The 17,283-nt window shown below is 45.5% G+C and overlaps 1 non-coding gene across 1 annotated transcript; it reads left to right on the top strand.

Moving 5' to 3' along the window:
• Positions 1-3,473: 3,473 nt before the first annotated feature.
• On the top strand, positions 3,474-5,969 carry LOC109764379 (transcription termination factor MTERF8, chloroplastic). Its single transcript, XR_005763815.3, has one exon. It is a non-coding gene; the product is annotated as a transcription termination factor MTERF8, chloroplastic (transcript).
• Positions 5,970-17,283: the final 11,314 nt, after the last annotated feature.

The raw sequence follows: 17,283 nt of genomic DNA, 5'->3' as shown, positions 1-17,283 counted from the left end.
AGAGATGTGATGGACATAGAAGAGTAAACCCATGAGGACAAAGAGATGTGAAGCACATAGAAGGAGGAAGCAAGGACCTCGATCCACATTATTGAAGACATAGATAAGAACAAGAGTATCACACTTCACACATCAACCAATCAATGACACATGTTGGTATTGGGGCATATCGCCCTCCCTTGCATTATACCTGTTAATATTAAGATGAAACACTTAGTTGGATGCATTTCTCTTATATTGTTCTATGGCAACACCCGAGCATTCTGCTAGAGAAGATGCTCGGGTGTAGACAGAATCATATATTATATTATTATCATTAGTATCAACATATTTGTAAATGTTTTCATACTCAATCTACGAGGTTAGATTCAACACGAGATCTAAAGTTTTGCGTGAAGCCAAATATGCAGTGTCAACAATACTGTTTGATAGCTTGGGGGTATGATAATGCGGCAAACGGCCAACGGCTGGCTAGCTGTGTGGGAGACACAAGTAGAAAAAGGGGCTTTCGTTCGGGCTTGGTCAGCCCATTAGTCCCGGTTCTGCCACAAACCGGGACCAATGGAGGCATTTGTCCCGGTTCGTGAGCCCAGGGGGCCGGCCGGGGCCTCGTAGGTATTGGTCCCGGTTCGTCTGGGCCCATTTGTCCCGGTTCTTGGCACGAACCGCGACCAATGGGCCTCGCTCCTGGCCCACAACCATTGGTCTCGGTTCGTGGCAGGAACCGGGACAGAAGGATGCCCTTCTGTCCCGGTTCCTGCCACGAACCGAGACCAATGAGTTGCCTATATATGCCACATCGCCGGCGAGCAGAGCACTCCACAGTGCTCTGTTTTTTGCTGGCCGGCGAGGGGGAGGGCATTGGGTGCTCTAGCTCACCTCCTAGCACTAAGATGGGGAGGCGGTTGCTGCCCATGTCCCTTGTTGTTGGCCTGCCACGACGACGTCGATCGCTGGCTCAATTAGACAACAAATTAGTGGATTTTGTGATAAGAGTGAGGGTTGAGAATGACCGGAATAAGGGTTGGAGTTGGTTTGTTTAGTTATGGTGTGATGGAGAGAGGGTGCCATGACGAAGATGGGCATCATCTGATTTTAAAGGAGAGGGCTTCAGCGAGAAATGCCGTGCTATGGCGGAAAACCGAGTAGAAAGGAGACGGTTCGGCAGGGAAAGGGAAGGGTGCGTTGCGGGGTGTTTTTTTGTGTGTGTTGGGATATACCGGGAAACCACATTTCACCCCCACATGAGCTAGATTTGAGAAAGCCTTGATTATCTAGACGGTTGAATTTTGGGGAGCCCACTGGGCGCCCATTTGATGTTTGAACCTGCCCAAACATATGAAGGAGAAATGAGTTTCGACCATGAAGACGCCTTAATCATTTGTTTAAGTCATTTATATGTATTGTAGCTCATGCTACGGGCATTCTACTATGCTATTTAATCATGGGTGGTATATATCAAGTTATAAGTTCTTGGATGGTGAGCGATTTGGCATGTTAAGAAGATAGGGAGATTGCCGAGAAGGAAAAATGTGAAAGAGTATGATGAAAATAGGAAGACACAATGCTTAATGTGTATATTTCAATTAAAAAATAATTTGATCTATGTGTCCATATTTTTATATTTCATGGCAAAGTATAGGTATTCGGTTTTTGCCCGTAGCAACGCACGGGCATTCTACTAGTATTGAACTGGGTTCTTTGGGCCAACCGGATGTAAAGGAATGCCTAGGAAATCTCCGTAGCAATCTCTTGACCCTTATCTCAATTCTATTTCCCCCAAAAAAAGAATCTCAATTCTATTTGGGAACCACTAGCCATTTTAGTGGATTGTCAAAAATATTGAATTGAACTGGGTTCTTTGGGCCAACTGGATGTAAAGAAATGCCTAGGAAACCTCCGTGGCAATCTCTTGATCCTTATCTCAATTCTATTTTCCCCTAAATAAAACTCAACTATATTTGGGAACCACTAGCTATCAGACAGCTCATGCTTTGCATCCTAACCAGTGTTTGGTCGTTGGATTGAAATTGAAAACCATTGGGAACCACTGGCCATCAGAACAATTGAGAACCATTGAGAACCATGATGGCAGTTGATGCTTTGCATCCTATCAGACCAGTGTTTGGCCATTGGATTAGAAACTAGATGGGCATCAAATCTGCTTCTTAGTCTTAGATGAGCCCTTCTAGGGCACGATGATTAAGTGCTTCCATATAAGAAATTGATCCCGCAAGATACGCCCACCCCATCGCTTCTCTCTCTAGGTGCCCTTCTTTCACTCCTTCTCTCTCTAGGTGCCCTTCTTTCACTCTCAAACAGTGCTTCCTGGTCGGATGCTTCTCTCCCGATGCAGCAAAAATACCACACCTAACCCGTGAGATCGAGTATCGTGGTTTTCCTGATGGAGATCATGTAATCTTCCAGCCGCATATCTGCTCGTGGTTTTCCTGATGGAGATCATGTAACCTTCCAGCCGCATATCGGCTCTTGAGCATCCATTGGGGTTCGTCCTCCTTCATTGTCGCGGGTCAACTGAGAACATAAGAAATTTAGTTTGTTAGTAAACCTTAATAAAGTGTTTTGAGTGGAAGTAAACTTTTAGTTGTATGAAACAAAAGGAATTTAATGTGGAAGCATGATGCGAAAGAAGCATAAAAAAAAAGTGTACTGGGTACATTTGTACTAATACTCGGAAGCAGAATCTGGACGCACGGTAATAAGAAGCAGCATGAAACAAAAGGAATATAGTGTGCGCGATTAATACGAAGCATGAGACAGTGTGTTGGGTACATCAGTACTGATACTTGGAAGCATACTGTGAATGCAAGCTAATCAGAAGCATGAAAATGTGAACTTGGTGCATCAGTAGTCTTACTTGGAAGCTCAGGATTTTGAAAATAAAATGAAAACAATTGTTGCTGCCAAATTGGGAGGCATATCTCTGGAGTACGAAGCACACATAATGTTTGCTATCTCAAAAATTATTATTTTCTAATTATTATCCGACCCAATACATGAAGAGCAAAAACATGCACACAATGAACACATGAACCAATTAGTACTAGGCAAAGTACACATTATAGACGTAAATGCAAAAATTGACATTTCAAAATATCAAGTATGGTGTGGTCGAAAGCGGGCACAGATGCTAATCGCATGCTTGGGGAAGGATTGGGTGGATTGTCGCAGTATAATACCTTTGATTATGATGAGAGACACTTTGAAGAGAGAGAAAACCAGTGAAGAAATCCTGGTCTTCCGTCAGGGGGTGGGAAGATGGATGGCAGCATAGACCCCAATCGAGATGGAGATGGGGGTTGCGCCCCCCCTAAGGCCGTGATGGAGCACATGTAGTGTCGCCTCAGGGCCGCATTGGAGTAGAGGACAATGGGTCAGGGTGGAGGGCGTCACGGGACTGGGGAGTGAGGTGGGGAGGCGTGGGGAGAAACTTCTTTGTTGGCTGGAGTCCAATCCGAAGATGGGGAGCGGTGTGGGTGGACGATGAGCTTGGTTTGGGCAACACTCCAAGGAAAGAGACAACGAGGGAGTGACTAGAGGGGAAAATTAGCAGGGTCTGGGCGATTTACTTCCTTATTCTATTTTTTTGGTTGAAAAGTGGCAACCGGATTAGATTATGTGACCGTGAGATTCTGCTAGGATCGACGGCTTTCGATAGGTCCGATGCTTCACTTCTGATCAAACTACTTGGTGGGAGTGTTTCCCATTCATTTGGCAAGCATGACAATTCCACGCAAAAAGCTGAAATCATTTTTCATGGCAATTTTTAAAATTGACATTCTCATTATAATATATATTTTGCATGTTCATTTTTTAACACAATACAGACGAAAGCGCTCATATATACGCGCATACACTCGCCCCTATGAATGCACACACGCACACTCTATCCCTATGTGCAGATTCGAAAGACTGAGCCATGAACGTCTCCTCACACCAAAAGCACATCGTTGAAAATCCTAAAATAAATTCAGAAATAATGTGAAAATAATGCGAGTATCAAAACTTAAACCCTGGTGGTGGGGATACCGCTGTCTTTCTAATCAATCCAACCGTTGGTTCGCATTTGCACGTCCGATTTGTCACGTAGAAAAATCTGACGTTTGATTTGTATCTTTTCCTCGCCTACAACCGCCAGAAAACTGGCGCTCACGAAATTACCGTTGCTCATAAAAATTGGAAAGATAACATTCGGCGTGACGATAGCCGCTATCTCTTCGCTCTCCCTGTCTGACTCTCGCCGGCGCCGCGCCCTCCCCCAGCTGTCGCCTCCGCCGCCGCCGCCAGCCATGCTTCTCCTCCAGGAACACGTCCTCCTCCTCTCTCTCCGTCCCCGCGCCACGAGTGCCCTACTCTCCTTCCGGCACCGATGCCTCTTCTCCAACACCCGATTCGCCGCCGCCGCCGCCGTGGCGGCGTCGGCTAGCCCTGCGCCGTTCGCCGTGGCGGACTACCTCGTCGCGTCTTGCCACCTCACCCCGGCGCAGGCCGTCAAGGCCTCCAAGGTCCTCTCCCACCTCAAGTCCCCCTCCAAGCCCGAGGCCGTCCTCGCCTTCCTCTCCGACCTCGGCCTCTCCGACGCCGACGTCGCCGCCGTCGTCGTGTACGACCCTCTCCTCCTCTGCTCCGAGGTCGACAAGACCCTGGCCCCGCGCCTCGCCGAGCTCCGGGACCTCGGGCTCTCCCCGTCCCAGATCGCCCGCCTCGTCCTGGTCGACCCCGCCCGCTTCCGCCGCCCCACCATCATCTCCAAGCTGCAGTACTACGTCCCCCTCTTCGGCTCCTTCGAGAACCTCCTCCAGGCGCTCAAGTACAACTCCTACCTCCTCAGCTCCGACCTGGAGAACGTTGTCAAGCCCAACGTCGCGCTCCTCCGGGAGTGCGGGTTAGGTGACTGTGATATTGCCAAGCTATGCATCCCCGTGCCGAGGCTGCTCACCAGTAAGCCAGAGCGCATCCAGGCCATGGTGGCGCGTGCCGAAGATGTCGGTGTGCCCCGTGGCTCTGCGATGTTCAGGCACGCGCTGCTGGCTGTCGCATTCCTCAGCGAGGAGAAGATTGCTGCTAAGGTGGAGTTCCTGAAGAAGACTTTCAGGTGGTCGGAAGCTGAGGTGGCCATTGCTGTCGCCAAGCTTCCGGTCGTGCTGAGGAACTCCCAGGAGAGGCTGCTGCGCATGTCGGAATTCTTGATGTCCGAGGTTGGGTTAGAGCCGGAGTACATTGCTCACAGGCCGGCAATGCTCACTTATAGCCTAGAGGCCCGACTCAAACCTCGGTACTATGTTGTGAAGTTCCTTAAAGAAAATGGATTGCTAAAGCCTAACCGAAGCTTCTACACCGCAGCCCAGGTGAGCGAGAAGGTATTCATGGAGAAGTTCATACGTCCTCACAAGGGAGCTGCGCCTCGCCTCGCTGAAGACTATGCTGCCACTCTCAAAGGGGAAGTCCCCACTAGATTTAGATGCAAGAACCAAGAAGGCTTGAATAGTATTTAACTGCTTTTTTGCACAATGAAGTTTTCACTCTGGAGTCTGCACAGCAAGCTGGCAAGTCCTGTTTCTGTGTTGTTTTTCTAACACTCTAACTGGATGTTTGGTGTCCACTATAGTATGTCACTTGCAGTTTTGGTAGTTGCTAATATTTTCTGAATTCGAATATATGTTTTGGTCGTCATCCAGTAGAGAAGAAAGCATGGCACAGTCATGAATTGGTTCTTCATATGTCATGCTAACACACAAGTTTCTGAACCTGGCTTGTTCAGTCTGCATTTTGTACTAAGATCAGACAACTATCAGCGTCTTTTAGGTCTCAGTTGGGACGTTAGAATCGTCCTGTTCCTTTAGGAAATAAACTTATTATTGTTAACTCTTGTGGAATTCTGCATTAAAAACATGCCTTGTAATGTGTATCAACAGCTTCCCTAATACAGTACTGTACATTACTTATTATTTCGATTGGCATACTCCACACGATTTTGTGCATCCTTATGAGGATAGTGTTCCAGGCCTTGCTGATACTTACTCTTCTAGCTGTTGTTGAAAATGCCAACAGAGCTGTTCTGTGGAACAACGTAGGTAAAGAGGAAGTGCTGACACTTGTTGTAGAAAGTTGTAGTAAGAAAGAAGTGTTCTAAGGTTTGTCATATCCAGTGTTCATTCCTGCAATGTTTTACAGTTTTGCTATGAGTTATCAGTTACAGCATTACTAACTGATGAAGAACTATGCTTTACACGCCAACTTTCCGTCTGTAGCTAGGTATGGATTGCTGAATAAAATTTCATAGTGGATTTACCGATCTGTTTCTTAGGTTCTTCACAACCGGATGCATATGTATATATTTTTGTGTTATTTGCTTGGCTAACTTAGTTCAGTACACTGTTCATTTCTATTATTCTGGAAGTTAGTTAGTTGAAACTAGCAAGTTTTTGAATAAATACATATCTGGATTAGTTTGCTGCTATCTTTTTGGGCTAAATTTATTTTTAATAAGTTTTCCTTTGCTGTGCACAAACCAAGCCGAAAATGTGTGTGAGCCTTCGTTATAGAATGACAGTTCTGAAAATCAGAGATCTCATATATAGTTAGACAGACTATATGATTTTGAATAAGCTAGACAGAAAGCTTTATAAGACGAAACTATCAATTCACCATGATTTCTTTACTTTGTCCTTTAGTTAATTAATTTAATAGGGTTAGAACTGCCATGGGTTGTTTACTGGTTGGGGCACGAAGAAATAAAATGCTGGATGTTATTGTTAGGCCTTGCATACAGCAAGCTACAGCTTGGATGTTTAGGCTACGTCGCTCTTATTTCAGACCCTACATGGTGAAACCTTAATTTTTTTTTTGTGTGGATATGGTGAAACCTTATTCGTTCAGAAAACTGTATGGATTCTGGTAGCAAAACTTTCGAGGAAAACTACATATTTTGATATTAAGTTCGCAAAGCCACATTGTAATAACCCGAATTTTTGGGGTTTTTATTTTATGTTAAAAACTAGGATGAATAAATAAATTGTATTATTTTTGTAAATAAATAATTGAGTAAATAAGATATGCTAGTTCATTGTTTCAAAGAATTATAATAGAAATGTATTTTCCTCATGAATAAAATATTAGACAAAAATAGTTATACGCTAAGGAGAAGTATGTATATATGCGTTTGAGACTAGCATCCATGCATCCATGTGGTATTAGAATGGAAAGAAATACTACTACTAGTTAGTTGGTAGTACAAGCTAGTAAGGAGACGATTGCCAGGTCCTAGAAGATATGCATGCATGTAATGATGAGAGTGCACACGCATGTACTATCCTTCCAAGCTAAGTAAACATATGTGTAAATAGATGTTGCGTTGGCAGCCTAGCTAGTGGCTTGGTATTTCTAGCCTCACACATAGACTGTTGCCTGTTGGTAGTCAACCCAAGTATGTTTGACACGTGTGAGAGGAAGATACAATGAGAGCAACTCATTTTGCTTATCTGAAGCGGCGGCCGACGTTGCCTTTTACCAGTTCCAAGGGTCAGCCACGTTTGAGATATTTTAGCTACCGGCCGACGAACAACCTGCTTGGTTTCAAATAAGTCACCAATTTATAAGTTGAAAAGTGAAAAAATGACTTATTTTGTCAAACAGACCCAACTTATAAGTCATAAGTTGCTTCACCCCAACTTAAAACTTATAAATCATCCCCTTTTACGTGGGTCTCATCATTTTTATATAAAAAAACAAGGTGGGAAGGTGTAGTTAGATGATTTATAAGTCAGGTGACAATCAAACAGACATGACTTATAAGTCATTGGTTTTAAGTCACCTGACTTATAAGTCAGGTGGCTTATTGGAACCAAACAGACCCTATAAATAGGACGCTCCTGCTGTTGCCTCACAGCACACCTTCGAGAGAAAGAAACAGAGACCAGTGCAGTGAGCATAGGAGAAAGAGAAAGAGTGAGAAGATAGAGAGAGAGATGAAGAATCCATCATGCGTCTGGGAGATTATACAGAGAGCGTGTAGGCACTAATGGAGGGAAGAACTGAGTCATATGATCGGAAGAGTATATGTTATTTTAAAGCAGATATCTAATTCGGTGCCCAGGCTCATCTGCTCCTGCTCAGAAAAAAAAATCAAAATAAATACTAGAAAAATTTAAAAAATTCTATTTTTTTTTTTGTGATAGATAATGTGACACTCCGATAGTTAAGCTACAGTAAACCCCTGTTAATGATGCCAGGTCATCATAATTAAAATTTTACTCAACCTCATTTGTTACAAACTAAGTTCAAATTCAATTTCAAAACGCAAGTCTAATTATTATTTCTGCCGACATGGAACCTAAAGTGTTCATAGTTTTTCAATTAATTACAAAGTAATTTTCATGGTGAAACCAACAATTATTTGAACTAGTGAAATGCCTCTAACCTTTTTTAAAACAGGACCAAAATAGCAACTTTTAACTCAGTTATTATATTTAACCAAATTCAAATGAATTCAGATAACCCTCAAACTTTTTGTGGCATTCAAAAATATTGCATAGTAGTCATATGACAAGTTTCGTATTTTACAAAATCCATTTGGAGCTCAACTTAACATAAAACAGTAACAAAATTTAGGAAACAGAAAATATAAAAAAGAGAAAAAGAAAAAAAGAAAAAAAACCGGGCGCACTGTTAGACTGGGCTCTAGGCGCACACAGTGCGGCCCAGCCCAACCGCCCCCAGCCTTTCCTCCTCCTCCTCGCTACAGGAGAAGGCCGGGGTGCCATGGCCGCGGGCACCCGGCGCCGCACACGGCCGAGACGCGAGGGGATAAGAGCGACCCCAGCCGCTCCCTCTCCCTCCCCGAAACCCTAGCCCCCTCTGTCTTTTCCCCGCCTCGCATCGCTCTCTCTCCCCCACCATCCCGAGCGTCTCCGTCGCCGTTCGTCGCACTCCTCCGCAGCGACCGTCTACCCCGCAGCCTACCGACGTGTCCAGAAGCTCCGTCGGCGTCTTCTTCGACTTCCTCGCCCACTGGAACAAGCTGGCCCCTGTCCATATCCGGATCCAGCCCCGTCTTCAACCTTCTACATCGCCGGTCGCCACCTTCGATTCGCCGCCGCTGGAGCCTCCCCGAGCCCGTTGCCTGTCCCTACAACACCGTAGTGAGCTCCTCCTCTATTCCCCCCTGCTTGCCCCTTCGATTCATTGCCATAGCCTCTGTCCCGAGCTCATCCGAGCTCGCGCGTATGCGTACATACGTGTGTGCCTACTGTTGCTGCTCCTGGCCGCGCCCGCCTAGCCTTGCCCGCGCTCCCGCCACGCCCTTGGCCACCCCGCGCATGCCCGCTGCCGCCTCGCCCACACGTCGGCCGCGCCCTGCCATGCTGCTGCTGCTGCGGCGCTGTACTGCTACGGCTTGCGGCGGTGCTAGTTGCTGCATACTGCTACTCTTCTGCGTAGCCTCCGCTGCTGCTCTAGCTAGACTACGGCTGCTCCTAGATGCTGCTGCTAATTCCTCCAGCTGCCGCTGTTAGTTGCTGCTCCAGCCGGTGCTAGTTGCTGCTAATGGCCATGGACGTGGCCATGTTCAAGCACATGTGGTGTGCGTGTGTAGGCACAGCCACCACCGGCCAGCCGTGCAAATTAGCTTAGGGGTTAATTATTAGTAGGTTAACTGCTAGCAATGACAGTGGGGCCCTCCCCCATAAACAAAAAAAAGAGATAACAAATATAATTAATAATTAGATTAATTAATTAACTTAACTAATTTAGGTTAATTAACTTAACCTAATTAACCTGCCCAATTATAGTGATTAACTCTTTAATTAGTGTGGAGGCAATGCAAATGGGACCCATCAGTCAGTTGACTGGTCAATGGTCAACTTTGACCGCTGGCGTCATGATGACGCTGTAAATGTTTTCGAATTAAAATAAATTCTAGAATGTTATAAAATTTTAAAAAATCATATAAAATAAACCGTAAGTCGGATGGAAATACTTTGTACATAAAAGTTGCTCAGAACGACGAGACGAATCTGGATAGGCAGCCTGTTCGCCCGCCACACATACCTAGCATAGCAAACACGCAACTTTCCCCCTCCGGTTCATCTTCCGAAAACGCGAAACACCGGGAATACTTTTCCGGATGTTTCCCCCCTTTCCCGGTACCACCTCCTACCGTGTTAGGGCACACCTAGCACCGCGCATTGACATGTCTTCCATCGTCATGCTTATGTTTGCATTATATTTATTGTTTCTTCCCGTCTTCTCCGGTAGACTACGAGACCGACGCCGCTGCTGGTGCCCCGACCGACTACGCTGTTGACGACCCCTCCTTGCCAGAGCAACCAGGCAAGCCCCCCCCTTGATCACCAGATATCGCCTACTCTACTCTCTACTGCTTGCATTAGAGTAGTGTAGCATGTTACTGCTTTCGGTTAATCCTATTCTGTTGCATAGCCTGTCATTGTTGCTACAGCTGTTTCCCTTGCCTGCTATCCTACTGCTTAGTATAGGATGCTAGTTTTCCATCAGTGGCCCTACACTCTTGTCCGTCTGCCATGCTATACTGCTGGGCCGTGATCACTTCGGGAGGTGATCACGGGTATATACTTATATACTATATATATGACACGTGTGGTGACTAAAGTTGGGTCGGCTCATTGAGTACCCGCAAGTGCTACTGATGATGGGGCTGAAAGGACAGGTGGCTCCATCCCGGTAGAGGTGGGCCTGGGTTCCCGACGGCCCCCGACTGTTACTTTGTGGCGGAGCGACAGGGCGGGTTGAGACTACCTAGGAGAGAGGTGGGCCTGGCCCTGGTCGGCGTTCGCGGATACTTAACACGCTTAACGAGTTCTTGGTATTTGATCTGAGTCTGGCCATTTGGTCTATACGCACTAACCATCTACGTGGGAGTAGTTATGGGTATCCCGACGTCGTGGTATCAGCCGAAGCCTTCGTGACGTCAGCGACTGAGTGGCGCGCGCCGCATTGGACCGTAAGCTCGCGCTTGTATTAAGGGAGCTAGGTCTGCTTCCGGCCGCGTACGCAACATGCAGGTGTGCAATGGGCGATGGGCCCAGACCCCTGCGCGCATAGGGTTTAGACCGGCGTGCTGACCTCTCTGTTGTGCCTAGGTAGGGCTGCGACGTGTTGATCTTACGAGGCCGGGCATGACCCAGAAAAGTGTGTCCGGCCAAATGGGATCAAGCGTGATGGGTTATGTGGTGCACCCCTGCAGGGAAGTTTATCTATTCGAATAGCCGTGTCCCTCGGTAAAAGGACGACCCGGAGTTGTACCTTGACATTATGACAACTAGAACTGGATACTTAATAAAACACACCCTTCCAAGTGCCAAATACAACCCGGTGATCGCTCTCTAACAGGGCGACGAGGAGGGGATCGCCGGGTAGGATTATGCTATGCGATGCTACTTGGTGAACTTACAATCTACTCTCTTCTACACGCTGCAAGATGGAGGTGGCCAGAAGCGTAGTCTTCGACAGGATTAGCTATCCCCCTCTTATTCTGACATTCTGCAGTTCAGTCCACCGATATGGCCCTTTACACATATACCCATGCATATGTGGTGTAGATCCTTGCTTGCGAGTACTTTGGATGAGTACTCACGGTTGCTTTTCTCCCTCTTTTCCCCTTTCTATACCTGATTGTCGCAACCAGATGCTGGAGTCCAGGAGCTAGAGATCCCGAGGATGTTTTTACATGGATTCAGCTTCGAGGAGTAGTTAGGAGGTCCCAGGCAGGAGGTCTTGCCTTTTCGATCGTTGCTACTTTTGTACTAGCCTTCTTAAGGCAAACTTGTTTAACTTATGTCTGTACTCAGATATTGTTGCTTCCGCTGACTCGTCTATGATCGAACAATTGTATTCGAGCCCTCGGGGCCCCTGGCTTATATTATGATGCTTGTATGACTTATTTATGTTGTAGAGTTGTGTTGTGATATCTTCCCGTGAGTCCCTGATCTTGATCGTACACATTTGCGTGCATGATTAGTGTACGGTCAAATCGGGGGCGTCACAGATAATCCGTTGTGTGAGGTTTGCTTTAAATTTCAACTTATTTGGACATCTGAGTAGCTCTCGGCAAAAAAGACAAATCGGGTCAGAACAATGCGTGAACAGTAAACATTTTTACAGACCCCGATTTTGTCTTTTTTGCCGAGAGCTGCTCAGATGCTCAAATGAGTTGAAGTTTGGAGCGGATCTCGCGCGTCAAATTATCTATCACCCAAAAAATATTGGAATTTTTTGAATTTTTCTAGTATTTGTTTTGATTTTTTTTCTGAGCGTGGGTGCAGATGAGCTCGGGAGCCAAAACTCCGCGTCCATTTTAAAGGAGAAATCTTGTTACTAAGGCAAGTAGCTTCTTTACTAACTCTCAAATCCGTTATCTTCCTTTGATTATCTGATTATATTGTTGCACCATGATCTTTATTGATCATCCGTTGATCCTTGTTGTAATTGAGAGAGTGACATGTAGTCCTCGTAATCTGTTAGTGGAATCAGAGTATTTTGGAGGAACTCATGAAAAGTCATGAGTGTATTGTCTTTGACTGATATTTCAGTGATCCTATCGTTGACTCAACCACATATCCATTTATTGGTGTCATGACGGCAAATGTATAGTACCGGTCACAACTTAGGTATGGGACTGTCTGAGCTCTCCGCTAGGAACGACAGTCGTTCAGAAGCGTGTCGATGATGGATCCGAAGGAGCGATCGACGCTAGTAAGTCGGGTGGTCGGTTCTTGAGGGATCAAAGAGCTCTGCTCTTCTGGAACCTATGTGGTTCTGGCCGAGGCTGTCGACGTCGGAGTACCTCTCTTAAGAGTGTAAAAGTGTGAAATTTCACCCCTGTGACTCCCGGGTCGGGAAGCTTGCGGTCATGTGTGACGCCAATAAAAATCCTTGTTGTTTTCACTAAATCTAGTATTTTTGTTCTTTTGTCCATTTACATACGATTCCAATGGTCATTACCTTGTTATCCTTTGAATTTAGTTCATCTGTTGATCTACACCGTCATATCATTGCTCCTTGTTGAATAGTGAAGTGTCTGCTTGCTGAGTATGAATTGTCATACTCACCCTTGCTTCTGCTTGCTGAGTATGAATTGTCATACTCACCCTTGCTTCCTCTAATTTTTTAGATGCAGACGATGTAACTTAAGCATGTTCAGAAGATGTCGTCATCTAAAATTAGGCTGGACCAGTGGGTGGGAAGCGACTATAGACTGATTTATTTGAGATGTTTGTAAATGTAAAGAATTTGTAAAAGTAAATATATGAGCTTTTGTGATCCACTGCTGGTTTATGCCTGCTTAATCACGCCTTATAGGCCTCGCGGTCTATAGGCTCGCGGCGGCTGTCTCGCCTAGGCCCGTTCTCAGGGCGTGACACACATACTTAGCCCAAATTATTGAACTGAGCTGTAATATTGACACCTTATTATTGTCGTCCATCCTCGCATATTTTGTTCTGTGACTGAGGTATGACCGTATGAGGCTTAACAGCGGATCTGGTATATGTTGTCAGGAACTAGACAAGGATTCACTGAATTTAACACTAAATCGTCACAGTTTCAGAGGAAAATTGGGAATTGAGCTAGGGTTTGAATAAATACATATCTGGATTAGTTTGCTGCTATCTTTTTGGACTAAATTTATTTTTAATAAGTTTTCCTTTGCTGTGCACAAACCAAGCCGAAAATGTGTGTGAGCCTCCGTTATAGAATGACAGTTCTGAAAATCAGAGATCTCATATATAGTTAGACAGACTATATGATTTTGAATAAGCTAGACAGAAAGCTTTATAAGACGAAACTATCAATTCACCATGATTTCTTTACTTTGTCCTTTAGTTAATTAATTTAATAGGGTTAGAACTGCCATGGGTTGTTTACTGGTTGGGGCACGAAGAAATAAAATGCTGGATGTTAGGCCTTGCATATAGCAAGCTACAACTTGGATGTTTAGGCTACGTCTCTCTTATTTCAGGCCCTACATGGTGAAACCTTATTCATTCAGAAAACTGTATAGATTCTACTAGCAAAACTTTCGAGGAAAACTACATACTTTGATATTAATTTTGCGAAGCCACATATTTAGCCCAAATTATTGAACTGAGCTGTAAAATTGACACCTTGTTCCTGTCGTCCATCCTCGCATATTTTGTCCTGTGACTGAGGTATGACCGTATGAGGCTTGACAGCGGATCTGGGATATGTTGTCAGGAACTAGACAAGGATTCACTGAACTTAACACTAAATCATCACAGTTTCAGAGGAAATTGGGGAATTGAGCTAGGGTTTGTATTACTTAGGAAAGGGGAAAGTAGCTCCGCACGCCACATGCGGCTTTAGGGGTTCAACCCGATTACAATATGATGTCTCTAAGCGAAGAAAAAGGGTGGCTATATAGCCATTACAACGCTAGCTGAAGGAAAGCAGCAACAGAAAGGTAAACCCGCTTTTCGGAAAGTGAACAACGATGCGGGGTAGGCTCAGGATCGTCCAATGGAGGATCAACGGCTCTCGTATCTTCAGGCACGCTGGAACAGGGGAAACAGAGTATGTGGTAGCCTGACAATACCCCCCCCCCCCCGATAAGATGCAACTTGCCCTCAAGCTGCGAACGAAGGGAAAACCTTTAGAATGAAGGCCGAATCCTCCCAAGTGGCCTCTTCCACTGGCAAGTTGATCCATTTAACCAACCATCTTACCATCGAAATACTGATATTGCCCTGCACTCTTGGAACGAGCTTTCTCTCCAGAACTACTTCAGGCTCTAGCTTGATTACACCATCAGGGCCAACAAGGGGGAGATGCTTGGAAGGAACCACTGTTGGTCCAATGTGCCTCTTGAGCTAGCTTACATGGAAGGTATTGTGCAACTGACAGCCTTCAGGCAACAACAATTTATAAGCATGATGACCAATCCTTTGCATAATTCTGAAAGGGCCATAGAATTTGGAGTGCAACTTCAGATGTCTGTGTAGACTAAGAGAAGTGTGCCTATAGGGCTGTAGTTTCAAGTAAACCATGTCGCCCACATCAAATTCTCTTTCCTTCCTCTTTTTATCTGCATAAAATTTCATTCTTGCTTGCGCTTTGATCAGATTCTGATTAATTACTTCCAGTGCTAATTCTATGTTCTGGAGCAAGTTCTCACTGTCCTCACATATAGTATTAGGCAAAGCTGACTCAGCCACCATAGTGTTGGGGAACGTAGCAATTTCAAAAAATTTCCTACGCACACGCAAGATCATGGTGATGCATAGCAACGAGAGGGGAGAGTGTTGTCCACGTACCCTCGTAGACCGAAAGCGGAAGTGTTAACACAACGCGGTTGATGTAGTCATACATCTTCACGATCCGACCGATCAAGTATTGAACGTACGTCACCTCCGAGTTGAGCACACATTCAGCTCGATGACGTCTCTCGAACTCCGATCCAGCCGAGTGTTGAGGGAGAGTTTCGTCAGCACGACGGCGTGCTGACTATGATGATGTTCTACCGACGCAGTGCTTCGCCTCAGCGCCGCTACGATATTATCGAGGTGTAATATGGTGGAGGGGGGCACCGCACACGGCTAAGAGATCAATAGATCAATTGTTGTGTCTTTGGGGTGCCCCCTGCCCCCGTATATAAAGGAGCAAGGGGGGAGGCGGTCGGCCTAGGAGGAGGGCGCGCCAAAGGGGGAGTCCTACTCCCACCGGGAGTAGGACTCCTCCTTTCCTTGTTGGAGTAGGAGAGAAGGAAAGAGGGGGAGAGGGAGAAGGAAAAAGGGGCTGCACCCCTTGTCCAATTCGGACCAGAGGGGGGCTGCGCGCCTCCTTCCTTTTGGCCTCTCTCCTCTATTCCCGTATGGCCCAATAAGGCCCAATACTTCTCCCCGGCGAATTCCCGTAACTCTCCGGTACTCCGATAAATACCCGAATCACTCGGAACCTTTCCGAAGTCCGAATATAGTCGTCCAATATATCGATCTTTACGTCTCAGCCATTTCGAGACTCCTCGTCATGTCACTGATCTCATCCGGGACTCCGAACTCCTTCGGTACATCAAAACACATAAACTCATAATATAACCATCATCTAACTTTAAGCGTGCGGACCCTACGGGTTCGAGAACTATGTAGACATGACCGAGACACGTCTCCGGTCAATAACCAATAGCGGAACCTGGATGCTCATATTGGCTCCCACATATTCTACGAAGATCTTTATCGGTCAAACCGCATAACAACATACGTTGTTCCCTTTGTCATCGGTATGTTACTTGCCCGAGATTCGATCGTCGGTATCTCAATACCTAGTTCAATCTCGTTACCGGCAAGTCTCTTTACTCGTTCCGTAATACATCATCCCACAACTAGCTCATTAGTTGCAATGCTTGCAAGGCTTATAGTGATGTGCATTACCGAGTGGGCCTAGAGATACCTCTCTGACAATCGGAGTGACAAATCCTAATCTCGAAATACGCCAACCCAACAAGTACCTTCGGAGACACCTGTAGAGCACCTTTATAATCACCCAGTTATGTTGTGACGTTTGGTAGCACACAAAGTGTTCCTCCGGTAAACGGGAGTTGCATAATCTCATAGTCATAGGAACATGTATAAGTCATGAAGAAAGCAATAGCAACATACTAAACGATCGAGTGCTAAGCTAACGGAATGGGTCAAGTCAATCACATCATTCTCCTAATGATGTGATCCCGTTAATCAAATGACAACTCATGTCTATGGCTAGGAAACATAACCATCTTTGATCAACGAGCTAGTCAAGTAGAGGCATACTAGTGACACTCTGTTTGTCTATGTATTCACACATGTATCAAGTTTCCGGTTGATACAATTCTAGCATGAATAATAAACATTTATCATGATATAAGAAAATAAATAATAACTTTATTATTGCCTCTAGGGCATATTTCCTTCAGTCTCCCACTTGCACTAGAGTCAATAATCTAGTTCACATCGCCATGTGATTTAACATCAATAGTTCACATCACCATGTGATTAACACCCATAGTTCACATCGTCATGTGACCAACACCCAAAGGGTTTACTAGAGTCAGTAATCTAGTTCACATCGCTATGTGATTAACACCCAAAGAGTACTAAGGTGTGATCATGTTTTGCTTGTGAGATAATTTTAGTCAACGGGTCTGTCACATTCAGGTCCGTAAGTATTTTGCAAATTTCTATGTCTACAATGCTCTGCACGGAGCTACTCTAGCTAATTGCTCCCACTTTCAATATG

This window comes from Aegilops tauschii, chromosome 7 (genome assembly GCF_002575655.3).
Source record: "Aegilops tauschii subsp. strangulata cultivar AL8/78 chromosome 7, Aet v6.0, whole genome shotgun sequence".
NCBI classification, from domain to species: Eukaryota; Viridiplantae; Streptophyta; class Magnoliopsida; order Poales; family Poaceae; genus Aegilops; species Aegilops tauschii.
Note: the sequence above shows the minus strand (reverse complement) of the source record. Positions and strands in the feature narration are given on the sequence as shown.